Source organism: Vulpes vulpes, chromosome 12 (assembly GCF_048418805.1).
Source record: "Vulpes vulpes isolate BD-2025 chromosome 12, VulVul3, whole genome shotgun sequence".
Classification (NCBI taxonomy): domain Eukaryota; kingdom Metazoa; phylum Chordata; class Mammalia; order Carnivora; family Canidae; genus Vulpes; species Vulpes vulpes.
The window spans coordinates 94,814,929-94,839,446 of NC_132791.1; the positions used below are offsets into that span (position 1 = coordinate 94,814,929).

Genomic DNA, 24,518 nt, shown 5'->3' on the forward strand with positions numbered 1-24,518 from the left:
AACTTTGGTACACCAAAGAGTTCCTTTAATGTGAACCCACCCATTAACGTGACTTCCTGCCACACATGTGTACAGGTTTTAGAGAGAAGCTAGTTCTTTAAATGTTTTGAATTCTTTGAAAGATTATTCTTTGAAAGTACATGCAAAGTACTCCCAATTAATAAAAGTGGTGTTATTTTTCCATCATCAATTTTATTCTTGCTATAATGAAACCACTTTAAAAGGGAATGAGGGGGGCCTGAGTGGTGTAGTCGGTTAAGCGACCACCTCTTGATTTCAGCTCAAGTCATGATCTCAAGGTCTTGAGATCAAGCCCCACATTGGTCTCCTGCTCAGCATGGAGTCTGCTTGCCATTCTTTCTCTCTCTCGCCCTATGCTCCTCCCCCCCCCCTTCATGCTCTCTCTTTCTCTCTCTCTCAATAAAAAAAATATATTTTTTTAAAGTAGGGAATGAGATTGAGGGAGCAAGGCAAACTCAATTATCTTCATCTTGGTTTGTTGTTCTAGCATAGGCTCCATTCTTTTATAAAAGAAGAGCTAGCATTTTCAGAATCTAATTTCTTATTTTCTTGCTTACTATTCAGCTTATTCATAGTTTTTCTTTATGGAGGAAAAGCAGTGAAACAACGAACAGGAAATTTCACCACACTGCAGCAACTGCAAAAATGATTGTTTTAGCAAGAAACTACACACTCACACTAACCACAATCCCAGGCCTTCCCCTTCATTTCCTTTGCAGAATGATTGTCCAGAAACGACAAGACAGCACAGAGAATAAGGTCAGACAGGAATTCTTTCATATTTTTAAACCTTAAACATCACCCCTTAATAACAATGATAAAAGTAAATAGATTGATGATTAAAATAACATTTTTGAACATTGCTATATGATAGCCTTGTTAAAAACTATACATGTTTTTGACTATTTCATTTTCATAACTCCATGAGGTTCATATGTTTGTCATCTTTATGGGATAATAACGAATGGCACTAGAAAGTGGATGCCAGAGCCCCAGTTAATCGTAATGTTAAATTGTCTGTACTTAACACACCACACTCTCTAAGCATGGAGAATATATATACCCTCTGCAAGTATCTGGAATGAATGAATAATAAATGACTGAGTATCAAGAACAAGGGAGAAGAACACAGCTTAGAAATAAGTTCTATTAAGCACACAAGCAGATTGTATCTGTGAAATAATAAATAAGGAAATCAGGCACAAACCTGGCAGATATATTACTGTGAATCAACTAATAATAGCAATTCAGATAGGAATATTACTCAGTCATCAAAAAATTAAATCTTGCCATTTATTATGCTAGGCAAAATAAGTCAATAAGAGAAGGACAATGTTCATATGATTTTACTTATGTGTGGAATTTAAAAAACAAAACAGAGGAGCATAGAGGAAGGGATGGAAAAATAAAACAAGATGAAATCAGAGAGGGAGATAAGCCAAAAGACCTTTTTTTAAAAAAAATATTTTATTTATTTATTCATGAGAGACAGAGAGAGAGAGAGAGAGAGAGAGAGCCAGAGACACAGGCAGAGGGAGAAGCAGACTCTATGCAGGGAGCCTGAAGGGGGACTCGATCCCAGGTCTCCAGGATCAGGCCCTGGCCTGAAGGCGGCGCTAAACCACTGAGCCACCCGGGCTGCCCCCCAAAAGAAACTTTTAACCATAGGAAACAGAGAGTTGCTGGAGGGAAGTTGGGTGGGAGGATGGGGTAACTGGGTGACGGGCATTAAGGAGGGCACATGACGTAATGAGCACTGGGTGTTACATGTAACTGATGAATCACTGAACTCTACCTCTGAAACTAATAATACACTATATGTTAATTAATTGACTGAAAATAGAATAGAATAAAAATACAGTAATACAAATGAAACACATCCTGTAACCAGTGATCTTTTGTTATTAGACCAAATCCAAGTATATGGCAAGGGACATAGGGCAAAGAAATAGTTACGTTTCACAACCAATGGTCAGCAATAGAAGAGTTGAGACAGTGGTTATTTAGAAACAATCTAGTAGAACTTTTTTGCAAAGTTGGAAATGTTCTATATGTTCTTGTTCAACAAGGTAGCTGCTAGTCACATATGACCACTGAGTACTTGGTATGTGGCTAGTGTAACTGAGGAACTGGATTTTAATTTTTTTAATTTTAATTAATTTAAAATTAAATTAAAATATGAGGCTAATCACCACTGTACTAGACAGTGTAGAGATTGAGAATACACTGATCTTTTCCCAGAATCATGTTGTCTATTAAAAAAAAAAGACACCTTCGTATATTAATTTAGCACCAAATCTGAGCTTGAGAGCCATAGGATTTTTCTCATTCTGGCTAAAAGAAGTAGAGCTGTCTACACTAAAATGCCCAATCCTGAATGAAAAGGGGGAAACAATATAATACTTCCAGATTAAACATCATCTGAAACCAGAAAAAGGGAATTAAGACACTGACCTGCTTGCCAGGGTGAGGATCCTGGGGCCCAGTGGGGAATGACCATGTGGAAATCACTGGGCAGTTGGTATCATCTCACTGCAGACGATTCACAGCTAAAAAGAGGTGAACTTGCAAATGCAGCTCTTGGTCAGCCAGTCAGACTTGGTAATGATAAAAGGAGCGGTCACTCCCACCAGCTTTGAAGTGAAGGCTGTCAGAAACACAACTTGTTAGAGAAAAAGAAAGAGACCCTCGAGAGAAAGAGGGGGACTTTCTTGTACCAAGTCTCCTCAACAGCCCTTTGCTGTTGTACCTGGGTTGCCCTGTGCACCTGCTCTTCTGGTTCCCTGCCCTTTCTTCACTTCCTTCCTTCTCTGTTGCAGGAACAAAAGTGTTTCTGGCCCAACTTCAAGCTATGTGCTGGCCAGGGATGACTGACTGCAAGCAAGCTCATTTCTTGGGGAGACCTGTAGGAGGGTAGAGATCACTGTGTCCCCTGTGTGTTAGGAAGCATGATCACCAGGTAGTGTGCTGCCATGAGAGACCTTCAGTAAGCTGAAAGCCTGGCATTACTGCAGCAATGACAGACCCAGAAGTGGAGTGGGCAGCCCAGGAACTAATCCATGTGACACTACTCAAAGGAAATAGAAGCCCAGAGAAAAGAGGGAATTCATCTTTGGATAGAATGCATGCCTTTCTTCACCAAAGTACAGACCTTAACAAACTTGAAATAGGTATCCATTTCTTCGTGCTGCTGTCATGCAACCTAAAATTGGACAAACATTGGCCCGCAGCTAATCTTAATAAGAAGAGCACTCTGGAGAACTCTTTAGCAGCAAACAGAAAGATAATACATTCATTAAATAATGCCAGTGGAGCGGTGGAGTCGATGACCCTTTCCCTGACTGAGGGGCCCATCTGGTTGTCTACTACTTCAGGAAAGTCAAGTTTGCAAGTATGATACAAACCCATTTTACATATGCAAATCCATGCATGAGATTCTTGATTTTCAAATACAAATTTTAGAGTTGAAGGCATTTTGTTAGAAGCAGGCCTAATCAAGATAAGAAGCTTTTGCACAGCAAAGGATACAGTCAACAAAACTAAAAGACAACCTACAGAATGGGAGAAGATATTTGCAAATGACATATCAGATAAAGGGCTAGTTTCCAAAATCTATAAAGAACTTATTAAACTCAACACCAAAGAAACAAACAATCCAATCATGAAATGGGCAAAAGACATGAACAGAAATCTCACAGAGGAAGACATAGACATGGCCAACATGCACATGAGAAAATGCTCTGCATCACTTGCCATCAGGGAAATACAAATCAAAACCACAATGAGATACCACCTCACACCAGTGAGAATGGGGAAAATTAACAAGACAGGAAACAACAAATGTTGGAGAGGATGTAGAGAAAGGGGTAGCCTCTTGCACTGTTGGTGGGATGTGAACTGGTGCAGCCACTCTGGAAAACTGTGTGGAGGTTCCTCAAAGAGTTAAAAATAGATCTGCCCTACGACCCAGCAATTGCAGTGCTGGGATTTACCCCAAAGATACAGATGCAGTGAAATGCCGGGACACCTGCATCCCGACGTTTATAGCAGCAATGTCCACAATAGCCAAACTGTGGAAGGAGCCTCGGTGTCCATCGAAAGATGAGTGGATAAAGAAGATGTGGTTTATGTATACAATGGAATATTACTCAGAAATTAGAAACGACAAATACCCACCATTTGCTTCAACGTGGATGGAACTGGAGGGTATTATGCTGAGTGAAATAAGTCAATCGGAGAAGGACAAACAGTGTATGTTCTCATTCATTTGGGGAATATAAATAATAGTGAAAGGGAATATAAAGGAAGGGAAAAGAAATGTTGGGAAATATCAGGAAGGGAGACAGAACATAAAGACTCCTAACTCTGGGAAACGAACTAGGGGTGGTGGAAGGGGAGGAGGGTGGGTGTTGGAGGGGAATGGGTGACGGGCACTGAGGTGGACACTTGACGGGATGAGCACTGGGTGTTTTTCTGTATGTTGGTAAATTGAACACCAATAAAAATTAATTAAAAAAAAAAAAAAAGAAGCAGGCCTAAGTAGGCGGTCAGAAGTATGATTTCTAGGTTCAGAATCCTTTGAGAAGGCTGAGGGGATACTGTGATTCCAGGAGCACTGGGAAGGCATCTTTAGTCAAAATGCTTCCCAGACAGAGGCTGAAATCCATCTCCTCACCTTGACGGTGCCTGAAATGCCACCAGCCATGGATCTCTTAGGACAAGCTAGTGCTTCTTTGGGACATCATCATTCTGTCCTTCTATAGGACTCAGAATCCACAGGGTCTGATTAAGTGTAAGGACATCTGCATTTGGGAAGAAGAGAGGTAATTTAGGAACATGTGGGTCTGGGACCCAGGGATTAGGGGAGATGACAGGAAGGGAAGTGAAAAGACCTCAGTGATAAATTTTCCTGCTCAAAAGTTTGCCTCAGGCCAACCTGCCATTGAAAACATGACTCTTGGTGAGGCCCAAGCTCTGGACTGATACATCAGTTGCTTTTGCAACAGCTCCACTCTGGTGTCATACACACATTTTGAAACCACCATCAGGCCCCAAAACTGAACTCACCCTCCCTCAGGTCGCCCCATCTGCTTCTCCTTTTGTATTCCCATCTCACGGAGTGTGGCCCCCACCACTCCATCATCTGGCCTCAGAAACCTGGAGACGGCCTTTGACTTTTCCCTTATCCTCAACTCTATATCAAATTAGTCACCAGGTCCTGGTTATTCTCTGGAATTGACCTCTTTGCCCCATTTCCTCCTATTTGCATTTCTATTTCTACTGTCCTAAATCAGATCATCACTACCTCTTGCCTACAATGAAGCCATATTCACTCTCGGGTTTCCCTTCTGCCAATACATCCTACGCGATGCCAAAAGAAGACTAGCTTGCTGACAAACAATTACTCAGATAATATTTTACCCTGCGCAAAAACCTCTACTCTCTCCCTATTACAGAGAAAAGAAAATGTAAACTCCCAAACTGAGATTTTAAGATCTCCTTGGTTATGAACTGAATTGTGTCCCCTCCCTGCTCCCCTCAAATTCATATGTTGAAATCCTAACTCCCAATACCTCAGCCTGTGACTGTCTTTGGAGAGAACTTTTAAAGAGGAAATTAGGATGGGCTCCTTAGGGGTGAGCCTAATCCAATAGGACTGGTTTCCTCGTAAAAACAGGAGTCTAGGATATAGACACACACAGAGGGAAGACTGTGTGAAGACACAGGGAGAAAACAGCCATCTACAGATAAGGAAGAAACCAACCCTACTGACACCTTGATCTCAAACTTTCAGTGTCCAGAAATGTGAGGAAATGTATTGATGTTGTTTAAGCCACTCAGTATTTTTTGTGACAGCCCTAGAAAAGTAACGTACTCCCCAGCTAGTCCCCTGCCCTCCATGTTCTGACTAATCTAGTACCTTTCCTCGCTGGCTTGTTCGCCCTAAGCCTTCGCCTCACTGGCTCTCACCCGATTTATGTTCTCTGACCTTCTGTCTTTGCCGTGATGACCCCTCTATATAGACTCCCCTTTCCTTCATGTTTGCCTCTAGATCTAGCTCACATCTCATATCCTCTAAAAAAATTAATAGAACATTCTAGATGAAAGCATTTCTCTTTGCCTTACACTTGTACTGCCTATCCCAAATCCATTATCCCCTTCTTTTTGCATTCTCAATTTTGTTGGAGAAGGGCCTTGGTAAAAACTTCATTTCTTAAATTGTATTTCAACAGGGGCTTGTACGGTACATTTCTAGCCTCTGAAATATTAGTGTAGGTTGTTAGGTGGGAACCAGGGAGGAAGCCTGGGCATCCAGAACAAAACAACAGAAACACACAGCTATGGAGGCTGGAAGTCGGAGGCAAGACGTAAGCATAGTTAATTTTTCCTGGGTAGGCCTCTCTCCTTGACTTGCAGATGACACCCACTTGCTTTGTCCTCACATGTTTTTGTCTCTGTGTGCATGAATCTCTGGTGTCTCTTCCTCTTCTAATAAGGACACCAATTGTTTTGGATTAGGTCCCAACCAAACAGCCTCATTTGAACTTAATCACCACTTTAACAATTTTATCCCCAAATATGATTACATTATGAGGTACTGAGGGTGAAGGCTTCTGAGGTACTGACTTTTGGAAGAAAAGGAAGAAAGGAAGAAAAAGATAGGAAAGAAGGAGGAAAGATGGCATAAAAATAGATACATAGATCAATGGGACAGAATAATCCAAAATTAAACCCATCTGTATACAGTCAATTAATTTTCAACAAAGGAGCCAAGAATATACAAAGGGCAAAAGAAAGTCTCTTCAATAACTAGTGTTGGGAGAATTGGTATTGACATGTAAAAGAATGAAACAAGACCTCTATCATACAACATACACAAAAGTCAACTCAAAGTGGATTATATACTTGAATATAAGACAAGAGACTGCAACACTCCTAGAAGAAAATATAAGGGATGAGCTCCTTGGCATCAGTCTTGCCAATTATTTTTTGGATTTGACACTAAAACTAAAGGCAGGGATCCCTGGGTGGCGCAGCAGTTTAGAGCCTGCCTTTGGCCCAGGGCGCGATTCTGGAGACCCGGGATCGAATCCCACGTGGGGCTTCCGGTGCATGGAGCCTGCTTCTCCCTCTGCCTATGTCTCTGCCTCTCTCTCTCTCTGTGACTATCATAAATAAATAAAAATTAAAAAAAAAAAACTAAAGGCAATAAAAGCAAAAACAAATGGGTGGGACTACACCAAGCTAAAAAACGTCTTTACAATGGTTGAGTAATATTCCATTGTGTACATATACCACATCCTCTTTATCCATTTATCTTTCGATGGACACCGAGGCTCCTTCCACAGTTTGGCTATTGTGGACATTGCTGCTATAAACGTCGGGATGCAGGTGTCCTGGCATTTCACTGCATCTGTATCTTTGGGGTAAATCCCCAGCAGTGCAATTGCTGGGTCTTAGGGCAGGTCTATTTTTAACTCTTTGAGGAACCTCCACACAGTTTTCCAGAGTGGCTGCACCAGTTCACATTCCCACCAATAGTGCAAGAGGGTACCCCTTTCTCTACATCCTCTCCAACATTTGTTGTTTCCTGTCTTGTTAATTTTCCCCATTCTCACTGGTGTGAGGTGGTGTCTCATGGTGGTTTTGACTTGTATTTCCCTGATGGCCAATGATGTAGAGCATTTTCTCATGTGCTTGTTGGCCATGTCTATGTCTTCCTCTGTGAAATGAAATAAGTCAATCGGAGAAGGACAAACATTATATGGTCTCATTCATTTGGGGAATATAAAAATTAGTGAAAGGGAATAAAGGGAAAGGAGAGAAAATGAGTGCAAATATCAGTGAGGGTGACAAAACATTAGAGACACCTAACTCTGGGAAATGAACAAGGGGTAGTGGAAGGGGAAGTGGGTGGGGGGTTGGGTGACTGGGTGATGGGCACTGAGGGGAGCACTTGGCGGGATGAGCACTGGGTGTTATGCTATATGTTGGCAAATTGAACTCCAATAAAAAATAAATAAATAAATAAAAATAAAATAAAATAAAAAAGTCTTTACAACAAAGGAAATGATTACCAAAATTAAAAAGCAACCTGTGGAATGGAAGAAAATATTTGCAAACAACATATTCGAGATGGGAGTTATATCCAAAGTATGCAAGAAATTCATAAAATTCAATACAAAAAATTAAAAACAGGATATGAATTTGAATAAACATTTTTCCAAAAAAACCCATAAGAAAACATTTTTCCAAAGAACACATACAAATGGCCAACAAGTACACGAAAAAATGCTCACCATCACCCATCATCAGATATGCAAATTGAAACCACAATGAACTTTCACTTCACACCTGCCAGGATATTATTATCAAAAGGAGATAACAGGGGCACCTGGGTGGCTCAGTAGTTGAGTGTCTGCCTTTGGCTCAGGTCATGACCCCAGAGTCCTGAGATCGAGTCCTGCATCAGGGTCCCAATGGGGAGCTTGCTTCTCCCTCTACCTAAGTCTCTGCCTCTCTTTTTGTGTCTCTCATAAATAAATAAATAAAAATCATAAAAAAAAAAGAAAAGAAAAAAAGGAGATAACAAGTGCTGGTAAAGATATGGAGAAAAGGGAATTCTCGTAAACTGGTGCAGCCACTATGAAAAACAGCATGGGGATTCCTTAAGAAATTAAAAATAGAACTACCATATGATCCAGCACTCCTACTTCTGGATACATACACAAAGGAAGTGAAATCACTACTTTAGGAGATATTCATATCCCCAGGTCCACTGCAGCGTTATTCTCAGTAGCAAGGTAAGGAAACAACCTAAGCATCGGACAACAGGTGGATGGATAAAGTAACTGTGGTATGTATACATACAATGGAATATTGGCCTTTAAAAAAAAAAGGAAATCCTTTCATTTGTGGGAACATGGATGGACCCGATGGGCAGTACACTAAGTGAAATAAGACAGACAAAGAAAGAGCAATACCATATAGTATCACTTATGTATGGAATCCAGAAAAAAAAATCAAACACATAGAAATTGAGAGTAGAATAGATGGTGATTGCTAAGGGCTAGGGAAAGAGAGAAATAGGGAGAAGTTAGTCAAAGGGTACAGATAATCAGTTATAAGATGCATAAGGTCTGGAGATCTAATGTATAAGAAAGTGGTTGTAGTTGATAACACTGTTTGATACCGTTGAAATCTGTTGAGATAGTAAAACGTAACTGTCCTACAAAAAAAAGAGGCAAATATGTAAAGTGATAGACGGATTACTTAAAACTCGATGGTGTGAACCTTTGCACAGTGTCTACATATGTGTATATCAAGTCATCACATGGTCCATTTTAAATATATTATAATATTATTTGTTGATTATAACTCAATAAAGAAATTATGCTCCATAACAGACAACTTAAATATAAAAACTATTTAACAAATGAAAATGGAGGAAAGAAAGAAGAAAAGAAAAAGGAAGAGAAAAAGAAAAAAGAAAGAAGGGAGGAAAAGAAAAAGAAAGAGAAGAAAGAAAGAAAGAAAGAAAGAAAGAAAGAAAGAAAGAAAGAAAGGAAGAAAGAAAGAAAGAAAAGAAAGAAAGAAGAAAGAAAGAAAGAGAAAGAAAGAAAGAAAGAAAGAAAGAAAGAAAGAAAGAAAGAAAGAGAAAGAAGAAAGAAGAAAGAAAGAAAGAGAGAAGAAAGAAGAAAGAAAGAAGAAAGAAAGAAAGAAAAGAAAGAAAGAAAGAAAGAAAGAAAGAAAGAAAGAAAGAAAGAAAGAAAGAAAGAAAGAAAAGGGCCAATAAATCTGTGGCTCTTTCTTACTTAACTCGGTTTAAAACACAGGAAATCACATCCTGCGGATAAGATACTCTCTTTTTGGGGGGTGGCCCCTGCAGTGAAATAGCTGTGTAGGTGGCATTTACACCTGCAATTTCTGTTTTATAAGGGAAATAAATTTGCCTGTTATGTGAGAAACAGTGGAAAATGAGCAGTTCTTACTGCATGCTGAGATCTCACCTTGAAGTCACGAAGGATAATGGCTAATAAAGCTTTGCGGTGGGAGAGACAGAGCCCACAGCCAGCCCTCTCCTGATGAGCCGGCCTGGGAACTATCTGTGCACAATGAAATGTCACTGCACCGATGATGATGACGGCTCACGAAGCGTGAGGTCATGAGCAGGGGCTGCCTTCAGTGATGAAAGAAACACAAAAGCAGCTTGTTTGGGCTCTGCAGCCCCTCCGAAGGTGATGTTACATATGTAATGCGGTTCTTTTTGGCCATTTAGGGAAAGGAGAGGAGACAACCACATTTCTGCATGCCTCATTGCATGCATTCTGCCTTAAAGAAAGCCATAATCTTGGGTTTATGACTGCCCCAAAGCCATCAGATTTTTTAAAGATCAGACTTTCAATATGTATTTTCACCAAAATGCATTTGCTCGCCCCACTTATATCTGAATGAATGAAAGTTACAGTGTATAACAAGAATAAATACCATGACGTTTTTCTCATAGAATCCTGAAATAAACATATTGGCAAAGTTTGTATGTGGATTTTAATATTTTAAGGTTCAAACCTGAAACGTCTGATTTTTAAGGGTTATAAGTGGAAATAGCCTTTTATATGAAAGTCACGTTTCCCTGGTTTTACATGAAAATGTCTTAGAGAGAACTGAGTTGGTGGAGTGTGAGAGTGAGTTTTGCAATTTTTTTTTTTAATGAGGTTCTTTCTTCATTCATTCTTACAGAAGTGTTTTGAGAATCTGCGAGGCACTACCATGTTAGAGGAGAGATGACCAACTCTTTCAGCTTCCCCAGGACTGAGCAGTTTCCTGCGACAGAGAGCCTCCAGTGCTGAAATTGGAATGAACTGGTCACCCTGGTTAGAGCTGGGGCATCAGCGATCAATAAAATATAATTGAGTAGCAATGTGATAGTTCCTTAGGAGGAGTATTTTCTCTGTTTGCTTGTAGGGACACAAAATAGCCTATCTACTGAACAATTCGGAGTGTTTTCTGACTTCAATTTAAAGGGCCTTTGAATTTGGGGATGGAAGAGGTTAAGGTTGTGTTCCAGAACTAGTTGGCTGGGACTGAATATGAGAGTAATAATTTTTAAAACACATGTAGTATAACCAGATATGACTGGGGAAAAGTGAAGGAAAGAAGGAAGGATAAACTGTAGTGCCAAGTTTGGTGGACAGAATTTATAGGATATGGCCTAGAATTTTACTCCACCAACCTACTCTTAGGAAAACATCAGCATATTCACGAAAGTCCTGTGAGGAGTAATTTAGTCTTGCTAACCTCCAAAAATCTGGAGTGTGGTGGGAGTTGCCACATCATGAGCTGCTGCAGTTGCTCAAGAAACCAGGTCCCTTTGTTGTGCTCAGCACTATCTTTTGGCAACCCGATTCATTGATGCCTGCACTACAGGGGTTCCATAAATGTTAGTTAAATATATGAATAAGTAAGAATGAATCCTGCCATTGGATAATTGATGCTTAATGTGTGTTAGAAGCTTTACACTTAAATTCTGTATAACTTATGATCTCCTGAAATAGCTACTGTTTCCTTGCCCACAGTTAGCAACCTATTTATATTAATAAACATGTTGCAAAGATTTGGGGGGATGCATCTGACTATACAGGCTTATTACTTAATCAGAGATGTTAACTTGAAAGCAGATGCAGTCTTTAGAATAATGATGCTTATGGTTTTAGTATGCTCTGTATCACATGCGGTCTGCCAAGACCTCGTCCATTTTCTCAGGCAAATCTGTGTCAGGTGCTTGCTTGTCCACAGAAACCGTAGCCTGCTGAGGTGGTGTCGTGTGTGGCAGTGTCCTCGCATGCAGATTCAGTTTGGGAACTGAAGGGAGACAATAGTACTGGTCTGCAGGTCACAATTGTGACATTGTGTCTTGCGCCCCTTCTATTGGCTTTGTCCACCCCGAGTCTACCTTCACCAACAATTCAGCCACTCAGTGTTTTCCTGCACTCCGGCCCTTTCTCCTGAGACCATGTCCTTAGGATGTGTTGGAGGCCCCTACCAACATATTTCCTAAGGTGTTTTTGAAAAACACAGAATCCACCTAGTGGAAGGGAAGGAAAAATAAAATAAGATGAAAACAGAGAGGGAGGCAAACCATAAGAGATGCTTAGCTCCAGGAAACAAACAGGGTTGCTGGAGGGGAAGGGGGCAGGGATAGGGGGTAACTGGGTGATGGGTGTTAAGGAGGGCATGTAATGGAATGAGCACTGAGTGTTGGATGCAACTGACAAATCACTAAATTCTACCCCTGAAGTGAATAGTATATGTTAAGTAAATGGAATTTAAATAAAAAATTAATAAATAATAAAAAATCAAAAGCATAGAATCCAGAGCACCCAGACCTTTTGTGTTCCTTACTGTGTTTGCCTCCTCCAGATTCATTCTCCACTTTTCTCTGCTTACTCTGCACCCTGCCAGGCTGTCGCTTGTTTACTAGGTCCCTGGATCCTAGTCTGCTGTCTGGCTTTGGGTTGGGTTTGGTGAATAGGAGGCCCAATGGGAGACTAAAAAAGAAGAGGGACAGGGGTCAACATACTTCTTCCAGACCCTGTCCTGCTTTGTCTGCACATTTCTGTAGCACATTTCTCCTCATGGCTGCTCCTGCTAGACAATCTCTTATCCCAGCTGGACCATGTCATGGAGCCAGCTCTCACTGGGCTGGGCTAACACCATCTCTGTCCTCTCAGCCATCGCTTCTTCAGCCCCAGGAGAACTGATGCCATTCTGTTGTCACAGGTCCCTGGGTGCCTAAACATCCTCATTGGATTTCTTGACCCTGTTCCCACCCTCATCTTAGTCTCTTCTGCTGAGACATCTGGGATGAATTCTGTCTGTGGATGAGACCCTAACAAATATGCCTACTAGGTCAGACTTATTGACAGCAGGACCCAGGAACCTGTTTTTTCCCCCTTTGTATTATTAATTTTTTTTAGATTGTGGTAAAATATACATAATGTAACATTTACCATGATAACTATTTTTAAGTATACAGGTCAGTGGCATTAAGTGCATTCACATTGTTGTGCAACCATCACCATCATCCTTCTCCAGAACTTTTCATCTCTCAGAACTTTTCACCAGAACTTTTCCCAGACTGAAACTCTGTCCCCATTAAACCTTAACTTCCCATTTTCTCCTCCCCCAGCCACTGGCAACCACCCTTCTACTTTCTATCTCTGGGAATTTGACCACTTTGGGTACCTCATGGAAGTGGAATCATACAATATTTGTTCTAAGGTCCTCAAGATCACTCATGTTATAAGATGTGTCAGAAATTCCTTTTCAAGGTTGCATAGTATTCCATTGTATCTGTTTACCACCTTTGCTTCATCTATTTATCTGTCAATGGACACTTGGGCTGCTTCCACATACTGGCTAGAATTTATTTTAAATATATATAAAGAGAGTGGGGGGGTGGAGGGACAGAAGAAGAGAAAGTCTCAAGCAGACCCTATACAGGGCTTGTAGCCTGACATGGGCTTGATTCCACAACTCTGAGATCATGACCCGAGATGAAACCAAGAGTCAGACACTCGACTGCATCACTGCATCACTCCTACACTCCTGAATGCTTTTTAAATAGACTGCCCAGGTAATTCTTAATCTCTTTAATGTGTAAGAACCATTGCCCTTAGAATCTTGTTTATGAAAGATCTGACACTGTTATGTGTATTCTTTGGCCAAAAGTTTATAAATATTAAGAAGTTTCCTCTTCTAGGGCATTTTATTTCTAATTATAGAATGAAACATTAGTTCCAGTTAATTCCAAGTACTACTGAGCAAATAGGGAGATATTTTAGGAGTTCAGAGGACTTTCTCCTTGCCTTGAAATCATATAATCCTGAAGGTTTATCTAAGGGCAAACCTATTTTGAATGTTATTGATATATAGAAAGTGTTGAAGGATGCGTGGGTGCCTCAGCAGTGAGCATCTGTCTGCCTTCAGCTCAGGTTGTGATCCCAGGGTCCTGGGATTGAGTCCCACATTGGGCTCCCCTTGAAAAGCCTGCTACTCTGCCTGTGTCTCTGCCTCTCTTTTTGTATCTCTCGTGAATAAATAAATAAAATCTTTAAAAAAGAGAAAGTGTTGAGTCACAGGGAGACTAGTTGCCTTTTCAGTTTCCTTGACATCTTTCCTTATTAGACTGCTATACAGAACACTTTCCCATAGCCTCTCTTTGCTGCATCACTCATCTTATACATGTCATGTTCTCTGAGGGCAGATGTCATGATCCTTGAGCAGAGATCAGTGGCATTTCTATCCACTAACAATGAGACTGAAGAAAGGGAAATTAAGGAATCGATCTCATTTACAATTACATCCAAAGCCATATGATACCTAGGAATAAACCTAACCAAAGAGGTAAAGGATCTATACACTAAAAACTATAGAACACTTCTGAAAGAAATTGAGGAAGATGTAAAGAGATGGAAAAACATTCCATGTTCATGGATTGGAAGAATAAATATTGTGAAAATGTCTATGTTACCCAGGGCAATTTACATGTTCAATGAAATCCCTATCAAAATACCATGGACTTTCTTCACAGAGTTGGAACAAATAATCTTAAGATTTGTGTGGAACCATAAAAGATCCTGAATAGCTAGAGGAATGTTGAAAAAGAAAACCAATGCCAAGGGCATCACAGTGCTGGATTTCAAACTGTATTACAAAGCTGTAATCATCAAGACAGTATGGTACTGGCACAGAAACAGACACATAGATCAATTGAACAGAATAGAAAACCCAGAAACGGGCCCTCAACTCTGGTCAACTAATATTCGACAAAGCAGGAAAGAATATCCAAAGGAAAAAGGACAGTCTCTTCAATAAATGGTGCTGGGAAAATTGGACATTCACATGCAGAAGAATGAAACTGGACCATTCTCTTACACCAGACACAAAGATAAACTCAAAATGGATGAAAGACCTAAATGTGAGACAAGAATCCATCAAAATCCTAGAGAAGAACGCAGGCAACAGCCTTTTTGAACTTGGCCACAGCAACTTCTTGCAAAATACATCTATGAAGGCAAGGGAAACAAAAACAAAAATGAACTATTGGGTATTATTGGGTATAAGCTTCTGCACAGCAAAAGAAACAATTAACAAAACTAAAAGACAACCTGAAGAATGGGAGAAGATATTTGCAAATGACATATCAGATAAAGGGCTGGTATTCAAGATCTATAAAGAACTTATTAACTCAACACCCAAGAAACAAACAATCCAATCATGAAATGGCAGAAGACATGAACAGACATTCCTCCCAAAAAGACATAGACATGGCCAATAAGCACATGAGAAACTGCTCTGCATCACTGGCCAACAGGGAAATACAAATCAAAACCACAATGAGATCCCACCTCACACCAGTGAGAATGGGGAAAATTAACAAGACAGGAAACCACAGATGTTGGAGACAATGTGGAGAAAGGGGAGCCCTCTTGCACTGTTGGTAGAATGTGAACTGGTGCAGCCACTCTGGAAAACTGTGTGGAGGTTCCTCAAAGAGTTAAAAATAGACCTGCCCTACGACCCAGCAATTGTAGTACTAGGTATTTACCCCAAAGATAATGATGTAGTGAAATGCCGGGACACCTGCACCCCGATGTTTCTAGCAGCAATGTCCACAATAGCCAAACTGTGGAAAGAGCCACGATGTCCTTCGACAGATGAATGGATAAAGAAGATGTGGTCTATGTATACAATGGGATATTCCTCAGCCATTAGAAACGACAAATACCCACCATTTGCTTCAACGTGGATGGAACTGGAGGGTATTATGCTGAGTGAAATAAGTCAATCGGAGAAGGACAAACAGTGTATGTTCTCATTCATTTGGGGTATATGAATAATAGTGAAAGGGAATATAAAGGAAGGGAAAAGAAATGTTGGGAAATATCAGGAAGGGAGACAGAACATAAAGACTCCTAACTCGGGGAAATGAACTAGGGGTGGTGGAAGGGGAGGAGGGCGGGTGTTGGAGGGGAATGGGTGACGGGCACTGAGGTGGACACTTGACGGGATGAGCACTGGGTGTTTTTCTGTATGTTGGTAAATTGAACACCAATAAAAGTTAATTAAAAAAAAAAAAGAAATGACAAATACCCTTCAATGTGGATGGAACTAGAGGGTCTTAATGGTGAGTGAAATAACTCAATTGGAGGACAATCATCATATGGTTTCACTTATACATGAAATATAATAAATAATGAAAGGGACTGTAAGGGAAAGGAGGGAAAATGAGTGGGAAAAATTAGAGAGGGAGACAAACCATAAGAGACTCCTAACTCTGGGAAACAAACAAAGGGTTGTGGAAGGGGAGGTGGGTGGAGGGATGGGGTAACTGGGTGATGGGCACTGAGGAGGGCACTTGATGGGATGAGAAGTGGGTGTTACACTATATGTTGGCAAATTGAATTTAAATTTTAAAAAATATAAAAAAAAATCTGTTTCACCTAAAAGTATGATTAGTCTGGGGGATGTTTCTGTCTGCAGGCTATTTTAGGACTTTCGTATATTTTACGTCTTGTCCTTACAACAGTCCTGGAGTAAAGATGTAACCTGCCATAATAGTAGGGAAACTGAGTCACAGTAATTAAATTTTATACTACCAGTAAGTACCAGAGCTGGAATTCAAACCCAGATCTGATTTTAAAACCCATGTTCTTCCCATTCTTCTATGCTGCATTTCAAGTTTATGGCAAAACCTCTCGCCTTTAGAAAATTCTGTAACAATAAACATTGTATAGGGCTCAGCCCAGACATTATATATATAAGTACCAAAAACTATATGTTATAATTCGCACAAAAATACTTTAAAGCTTCATACATTTTTGTTACAAATAAAAATATATGTCTCAGTAAAAAAAATTAAATTAGATGGCATTTTGTTTAGGAAGGTTGCTTGGAGCCCGGTCCCCAAGATGGGATTATCAGCATGCCCTGTAGGTTCTGCTCATATTGCCATATATTATTACTTGTCTACCTGCCTTTGGTCCTAGCTGTACCTTCAGCTCTTTTTGGGTGAGGCTCATGTTTCCCCAGAGTTCAACCCTCCTGCAGCAGCTGCTTGGCCCTCTCAGCAGGGAAGTGTGAGAGCATGGTTGTAGAGAAAGCAGTGGGCTGTGCATAGCAGGGAGGCACAGGTGACCTTGTCCTGAGCAAGGAAGACATGGAAGGGGGCAAGGGGAAGTCTGGATACCTATTTTTTTATTGTGTGTGAGCACCTGTGTGTAATGCAAGCTGTAGTGAGCATTATCGGATAGTATCTGGGAAGTCACCAATACAGACACCGGCTATAGATTTCCCTCAGTCAGAAGGGAAAAAACATTTGCTATTTATTTATGAGAATTGACCATCTGAAATCTATATAGTATTATAATAATTATATATAATATTTATACATGTGTTACAATGATATATAAAATAGAAATAATTTTATATAGATTTTTAATAAAGTTATAGAAATAATTTTCTATTGTATATACAACTATAAAATATATAACTTAAAACATTATATAACAATATTTATAACATCATATAACAGCATATTTTATATATATACATGTTGTTGTTGTAAACTTATAATCAATTATAGCAGGATACCCTATACATGTTTATTGCTCTTATTTGCTTTTGGAGCATATTTGTCTATTTGCATCTCAGAAAATAGACTGTGCTAAGGGCAATAGATTTGTTCTCAGGATGCCACAGAGCCCAAGACTGAGACCATCTAAATACAGCTGGGTTATAAAGGGTTAGAGAAGTTTCCTGGAGATATCTAAACTATGTTTTAGAGGATAAGGTGGTATAACTTGATGAATAAAAGTGAGGTGGGGATTTCAAGCCCAAGGGAGAGTGTTAGAAATCCTTAGTTACTCTAGAGTAATGAGGCCTGGTTCTGTAAGTCATAAGTGCTAATCTATTGCATCACCTAACAGCAGCACCTTGTATCCTGAACATATCTTCTGAATAAGCATCCTGTGTGTCATTTCCACTTACATCACCACATTTGCAATTGACTTCAAACATCTTTGTTGCCCTCTCCTTCAGAACATTTCTTTTGACACTCCAATACGGTCAAAACTTTGGTGGACATATTTAATGAAGACATGAATTTTCAATTAAAATATTTAAGATTACTTCAGATTTAGAGAGCGTGGATTTCTGGACAGGAAGGTTACTTTAGAGGGATTTGGCCGAAGGTGTGTAAGAGCTTGGTGAATGTAAGGGGATGGGCCATTGTACGGCCAGAGAAAGGGAGTCAGGAGAGCTAAGTAAGGAAACCATGGTGGTAGAAACTGACTTCATTCATCACCCTAAAGCCATGGGTTGGATTGTTGTGTGTGTTCGTGTGCGTGTCTGTGTGTGTGTGCACGCACACATGTTAGAAGATCCAAAGATATCCAACATTATAGTATACTCTATGACTGTATGTCTTGGGAATAGTGCAAACTCTCCAGGCATAGGAGGGAACAAAAGAGGGAGCATGGGAGAGAAATTGATGAAGGGCTGTTTTGCCTAAATCAGCATGGCCTCAGAGGAAACTGGATTAGCCCTATAATAATTTAGGTATAACTGTAGTTCTGGAAAGAATTGCTCCACATTTAATGGACTTCTTTCAGAAGAAATTCATTTTCTCTTTCTTAAAGATAAACACATAGATAAGAACAGAACTCCTTTGCCATTCCTAAGAACTAGATATGGTAACCAGGGAGTTCTCAAACAGGGGTGATTTTACTCCCAGGGGACAGCTGGCAATGTCTGGAGATATTTTTGGTTGTTACAATTTGGGGAAGATTGCTATGGGAATCTAGTGGGTAGAGGCCAGTCATGCTAATCAACAGCCTTCAGTGCACAGGACATCCCCCACAATAAATAATTATCCAACTCAAGGGGCACCTGGTGGCTGAGTTGGCTGAGTGTCCAATTCTTGATCTTATCTCTGGTCTTGATCTCAGGGTTGTGAGTTTAATCCCTGCATTGGGATCCACACTGGGCGTGGAGCCTACTTGAAAGAAAGAAAAAAAGAAAAGAAAAGAAAAAAGAAAAGAAAAGAAAAGAAAAGAAAAAAGAAAAGAAAAGAAAAAAGAAAGAGGAAGGAAGGAAGGAAGGAAGGAAGGAAGGAAGGAAGGAAGGAAGGAAGGAAGGAAAATTATCCAACTCCAATTGTCCATAGTGCCAAAGTTGAGAAACTTGTTCAAAAGGAAAAATCTGATGCTCAACAGAGGAAATAGCACTGACTTTTTCTCTATTTAGTCTGGCAGGGGAAAATTACGGCAGATTCCATGCCATGAGCTATGGAGGAGTATCATAGCATGTCAGGAATAGTGTGTTGATATGCTTTTTCCTCCTGGTAGCATATATACTTCTAAAGTGAACTATCATTTCTCAATAGATTTCATTTAAGATGCTGAAATAAACTCTAATTGCATGCACCATCTGGAAACATTGAACTACATGGAGAAAGCAATGGGATCAGTTCACATCATCCTCCACATCCCCACTGGGTAAGTCTAAGTGTGAAATGCCTATTTACTTCAGAGTTATCACGCCGTGCATTTTGAAACATCTTTAAAGAAGCTCAGGGTGCTACATTCAACAGGGCAATACCACCCCTCTGTTGTACATTCCATTTAAGGGAAACTGAAGTTCCCAGATGGTACTGTTGAGGTCATATTTCAAGGATAGTTGAGGATCTGGGTTCACGAATTGGCTCTGTGGGTTCTTGGTCCAGGTTCTAGGTTATTGGTTCTAGGCTTAACTCATTTGCACATTTTGTTCATTACCAATGTTTCCACCACATGCAGGTGTTCCACATAAGCTGTGCCTCTTCAAGAGAGGCTGTGATAAATCCTACTTATGAGATTAACTGAAACGATGTATAAGAAAGTACCTCACGTAAAATAGATGCTCAGGAAATGTTTGTGTTGTCTTGCAGGAATAAGCTAATTCTGAGTGGCAGCAGTGGGGAGATCTTGAAATTAAATGTCACCTCCATGCCACTCCTTCTCCTCAGCCTATTTCCTGAATTGAAGCAGATGGTGATTGAAAGTTAAGGAGGTTTGCTCTATCCCAATCTGAATGTGTTTCATGTTTGGATAAAACAAGAGGGTAAGATAAGTGGCACCCAAACTGCCTTGTTTCAATGCTCCAGTGACCATGAGGACTAATTGCTGTGCTAACAAGAATGAGAATTTGTTCAGACTTGCTGGATCAATGGACACATTCAATTTTCTTCATGCACAGCTCAGTTCTGTTCTTGTCTCTCAATGTGCATTCCAACGAGACTGTGGTCTGGGGAAACCTCCAGGTGGCTGCAAGTCCTTACTTGCAGCTCTGGAATAGCCTTCCACAGGGAGAGCCTGCAGGCTGATTTTAGCCACTGCCACCTTTTTCTGTTCACCTCTAGCCTCTTTTCTAGTCCTTCTACCTACAGAGCGTTGTTTTATTTCTCCATATTCAGAATAGGTATACTATAAGTAGAATAATTTCTGAGAGGCTATATAAAAATCCACTTTTGTTCTTATTGGATGATTGAAGGAATCAAGACCTTGAAGGGAGGTTGGAAGGTAAGAGAAGAGAAAGTAACTAGTACACAATCTAAAAACAGATATTTTCTTTTCCTGCATAGAGATTGGACTTCAGTTTGGTTTGGGATAGACGGTCCAGCTATTCTGCTGGAAGCATTTTCCTAGGCAAGGCTTTTGTTATTGCATTGATTGAAGGAAGAGCCCTCAGTGTTTCATGGAATAACATTGTCTATAAAGAAGGACCCCTGGCATTGCCCATCTTTGAAAATGGACTTTTATGGGTTGCTCAAACATCAGTAAGAACTCACTGTCAATGTATACTTTTACATATCAAATCCATTATGTAATCCTAATCACCAATTGAGATAGTGATAAAAGTAAAAGTCCTTAAAGGAGATGATCTGAACAAACTTCCTGGAGTGGCAGGGAGACTAGATTGGGTTTAAGCTATGTTTACCCTGACTCAGATATGCCCTGGATGTGTTTGGCAGACATAGATTGTGGTCCACAAGAATTTTCTTAAATAAGAGAGACGTTTATCTAGATTCATTTGGTTGTAAATTCAAGAAGTCTGTTTTTTAAAGGAGATGGGAGAAAGTGTGATGACTGTTCCAGCCAATCTGAGCTTTAGGCTTGACTGGATCCAAGTGCTCTAACATTGCTTTTGAGAATTTCCATCCCTTGCAGAAGGCTCTCTGTTGGCTTGATTCTTTGACACCAAGTGAATGGCAAATTGGCTATCAGTCATAATCATAATTCTACGAGCTTCAAGCCTAGTTGAAAGAGATGGAAGAAGAGTTCACTTGTCATCCAGTAATAGAGCAAAAATGTTGATACTAAATTTCATTGGTGTGGTTCTCACCTCTATCACTACACTCTCCCGAAAGCATTCTACTCAAAATCACCAGACTAGGGCAATCATACATCTCAGGCTGCCTAGGTGGTACCTGCTCACATCTGTTGTCTGAACATAAATATTTTTTTAACTTATTTTTTTTTAGAAAGAGAGAAAGAATGAGTGCAGGAGAGGCAGAGGGAGAGAAAGAGAGGCCCCAGGAGACTCCTCACTGAGTGTGGAACCCAACGTGGGGCTTAATCTCAAGACCCTGAGATCATGACCTGAGCTGAAAACCAAGGGTCAGATGCCTAACCAACTGAGCCACCCATGTTTCCCTCTATGGGCGTAAATATTAATAACATCCTATTGTAGCCGTCCTCTGGGATGGCCCCCAATTATCCTAACCTCCAAATAGTCACAATTTTCTGTGGTTCCCTCCCAGACTGAGTAAGGCTGACCCGTGTAATTATTTCAGCCTTGCTTTCTTGGATCACTTGCAATGAAGAAAATCAGATTCCATGTTTTTAGGACACTGGCCTTTGACAACAACCAGCACTATCTTGTCATGTTGGTGGGCAACCTTGGAAGCAGATCTTACAGCCCCAGTCAAGCCTTCAGATGACTGTAGCTCTGGCCAATAGCTGAGTGCCATCTTGTGAGAAGTCCTGAGAAAGAACTGTGCAGCAAAGCCACTCTCAAATTCTAGACCCACATAAACTGTATGACATAATAAATGTTTGCTGTTATGTTAAGTCACAAAGTTTTGGAGATAATTTGTTACACAGCAGTAGATTAGTAATGCACATCATCTTTCATTCTCAAAAGTGTCTCTGTTTGGGAAATAAATGTTCATTCATCCTAAGAATGACCTTTATGCTGACAACTTTAGTCTTTTCAATCAATCCTTAGATTCATTTTGCTCCTTTTGTTAACAGCATTTGATACAGTTGATCACTCTTTACTCTCTGATATGTTTTCTTGACTGAGTCTTTGAGGCACCACTGTCACTAGCTGCTCCAACTCAGGTGTTTTTGCTGCATGCTTATTATTTCTTTAGTTCTGGTTGTTGCAGGTCTTCAGGATCCTTCAGAAGAAGTTCTCAGACCTTTAGTCTTATCTATTAATACTTAGTATCTGTTTGTCTCACTTAGTTCTGCTGATTTATATGATGAAGACCCCCAAATTTTAAATCACCAATATTGATCTCTTCCTATACTCTAATCTTGTATGTTCAGCTGCCTAATCAGAATCTCCCCTGGATGCTTAACAGACATCTTGAAATCAACATGTCCATAACTAGAATTTTATCCTCACCCCACCACCCTGCTTCTTCCTTAGACTCCCCAACCCAATCAACTATTATCATTCCTCAAGTTACTCAGGCTTAGAAACCTGGAGTCATCCTAATTCTCTTGTCCTCCCACTTCACATCCAATATATGGTAAGTTTTGAGTCCAACCATGTTCTCCAGCCTCACTGCTACTACCCTGATCCAAATTACCGTTATCTTTCACCTGTATTACTTCAAATCCCCCAAATGATCTCCCTGTTTCCCCTTTTGGCTCTCTTAAGTCTATTTGCCATACCCCAGCCAGAATTCTCAAAACTTTGGGATTCTCAAGCCCAAGTCATATCATGCCACTTTTCTTATCAGCTCCTCACAATGGCTTCCTGTGTAACTCAGAATAAAATCCAAAGTTCTTCCCAAGGCATACAAGACACTATGTGATCTGACTCCTCTACTCCCTGACCTCATTTCTTCTTCATTCTCTCTGTTCCAAACACATTCTTTTCCTTGGGGTTGCTTGAAAAATATTAAGTGCAATATTTCCTCAGGGCCTTTGCACCTACCGGTCCCCTGCCTGTGATGCTCTTCCTCTAGATATGCATGTGACTACTTTCTTCATTCTACTCTGTCTCAGCTCAAAGCTCACCTTGTCAAAGTGGCCTTTGCTGATCAGTCTTTAAAAAGATATCCCCATCATTTCTCTGTCTGATTACCTTACTTTGTTTTTCCTCTTAGCAATAGCCACCATCACCTGGTGGATTTTAAAATGCCAGCAACATAGATGCAGGCAACTTCTAACATGGTGGACAATCACACCAGTGGCTTCAGCACCCTCGGCTCATGACAGCCTGGGCATGGTCTTCCACATCTTTAACAGGTAGACTAGCAGCCATAGAGCAATTTGATGGGCACCATAAGAGCAGCAGTGACTCTGCTGTGTACTGACAGTACAGTTGGGTGGGTATGGCTACCGGTAGCAGTCATCTTCAAGGCAAATGAAATGGAGAAAGAAAGACAGTAGATGTTGTAGGAATCAGCAGAACTGGCGATCAGAAAATAAGTCAGACAGATCCTAAGAGACCCCAAGAACCTTTCACAAGGCATCAGCTACTTAGGGTAAGGTTCATGATTATCCTGCTTATAGTTGTATCCCCATATCATGGTACATATTTGTGTCTCAATAGACATTTGTTAAATTAATCTCTCCATGAAGAGTCCTAGGGTGGCCAGAATTCCGCCAAAAATGCAAGGATGGAGACCCAGCAATATGGATATACAACTGTGTAAGTTCTGTTTTTATTTCCAGACTGCTTTGGTCAGAGACATACATGTGCCCTAGGAAAACACTTATAAAATGTCCTTTCTAAGTAAAATTTCTCTTTGTAGATTCATGAACTGTGAAATTCCAGACCTGGTGCTACACTTCGTGGGACTTCACAACTCTGAAACCAGGGGTTCTAGCTGTATTTCACTGGTTACTCTTAGACTTGAAACTTTATTTTATTCCTTTCTCTATTGTTGCCATCCCTGGGTTTTTCTGGCCATAGAAATAGTACTGGCCCACATCCTTTCTTTAAATACTGTGAAGTTTTCTGATGTTCCCTAGGCTAGTAGTTGACTCATGCTACAGGAAATCTGGAAATTGAAGATATAACTGGATAATTATGTCCCAGTTCTCTCAGATAAACTCCTCCTCCCTTTTTCTTATTCCTTCCTTAACTATTTATTGCCAACAATTTGTTAAGCACTGTGTGATATATTGGGATGACAGTGATGAAAGATATGTAAT

The 24,518-nt window shown here is 40.3% G+C and overlaps 1 protein-coding gene across 1 annotated transcript in view; it reads left to right on the forward strand.

Annotated features, from left to right (window-relative positions):
* F13A1 (coagulation factor XIII A chain) overlaps positions 1 to 24,518 on the forward strand; it is a 407,954-nt gene that overhangs the window by 159,152 nt on the left and 224,284 nt on the right. The window contains exon 2 of the mRNA XM_072729187.1: positions 19,469 to 19,580. The gene's annotated coding sequence lies outside the window, so the exon portion shown is untranslated. The remainder of the gene's footprint in view (positions 1 to 19,468; positions 19,581 to 24,518) is intronic.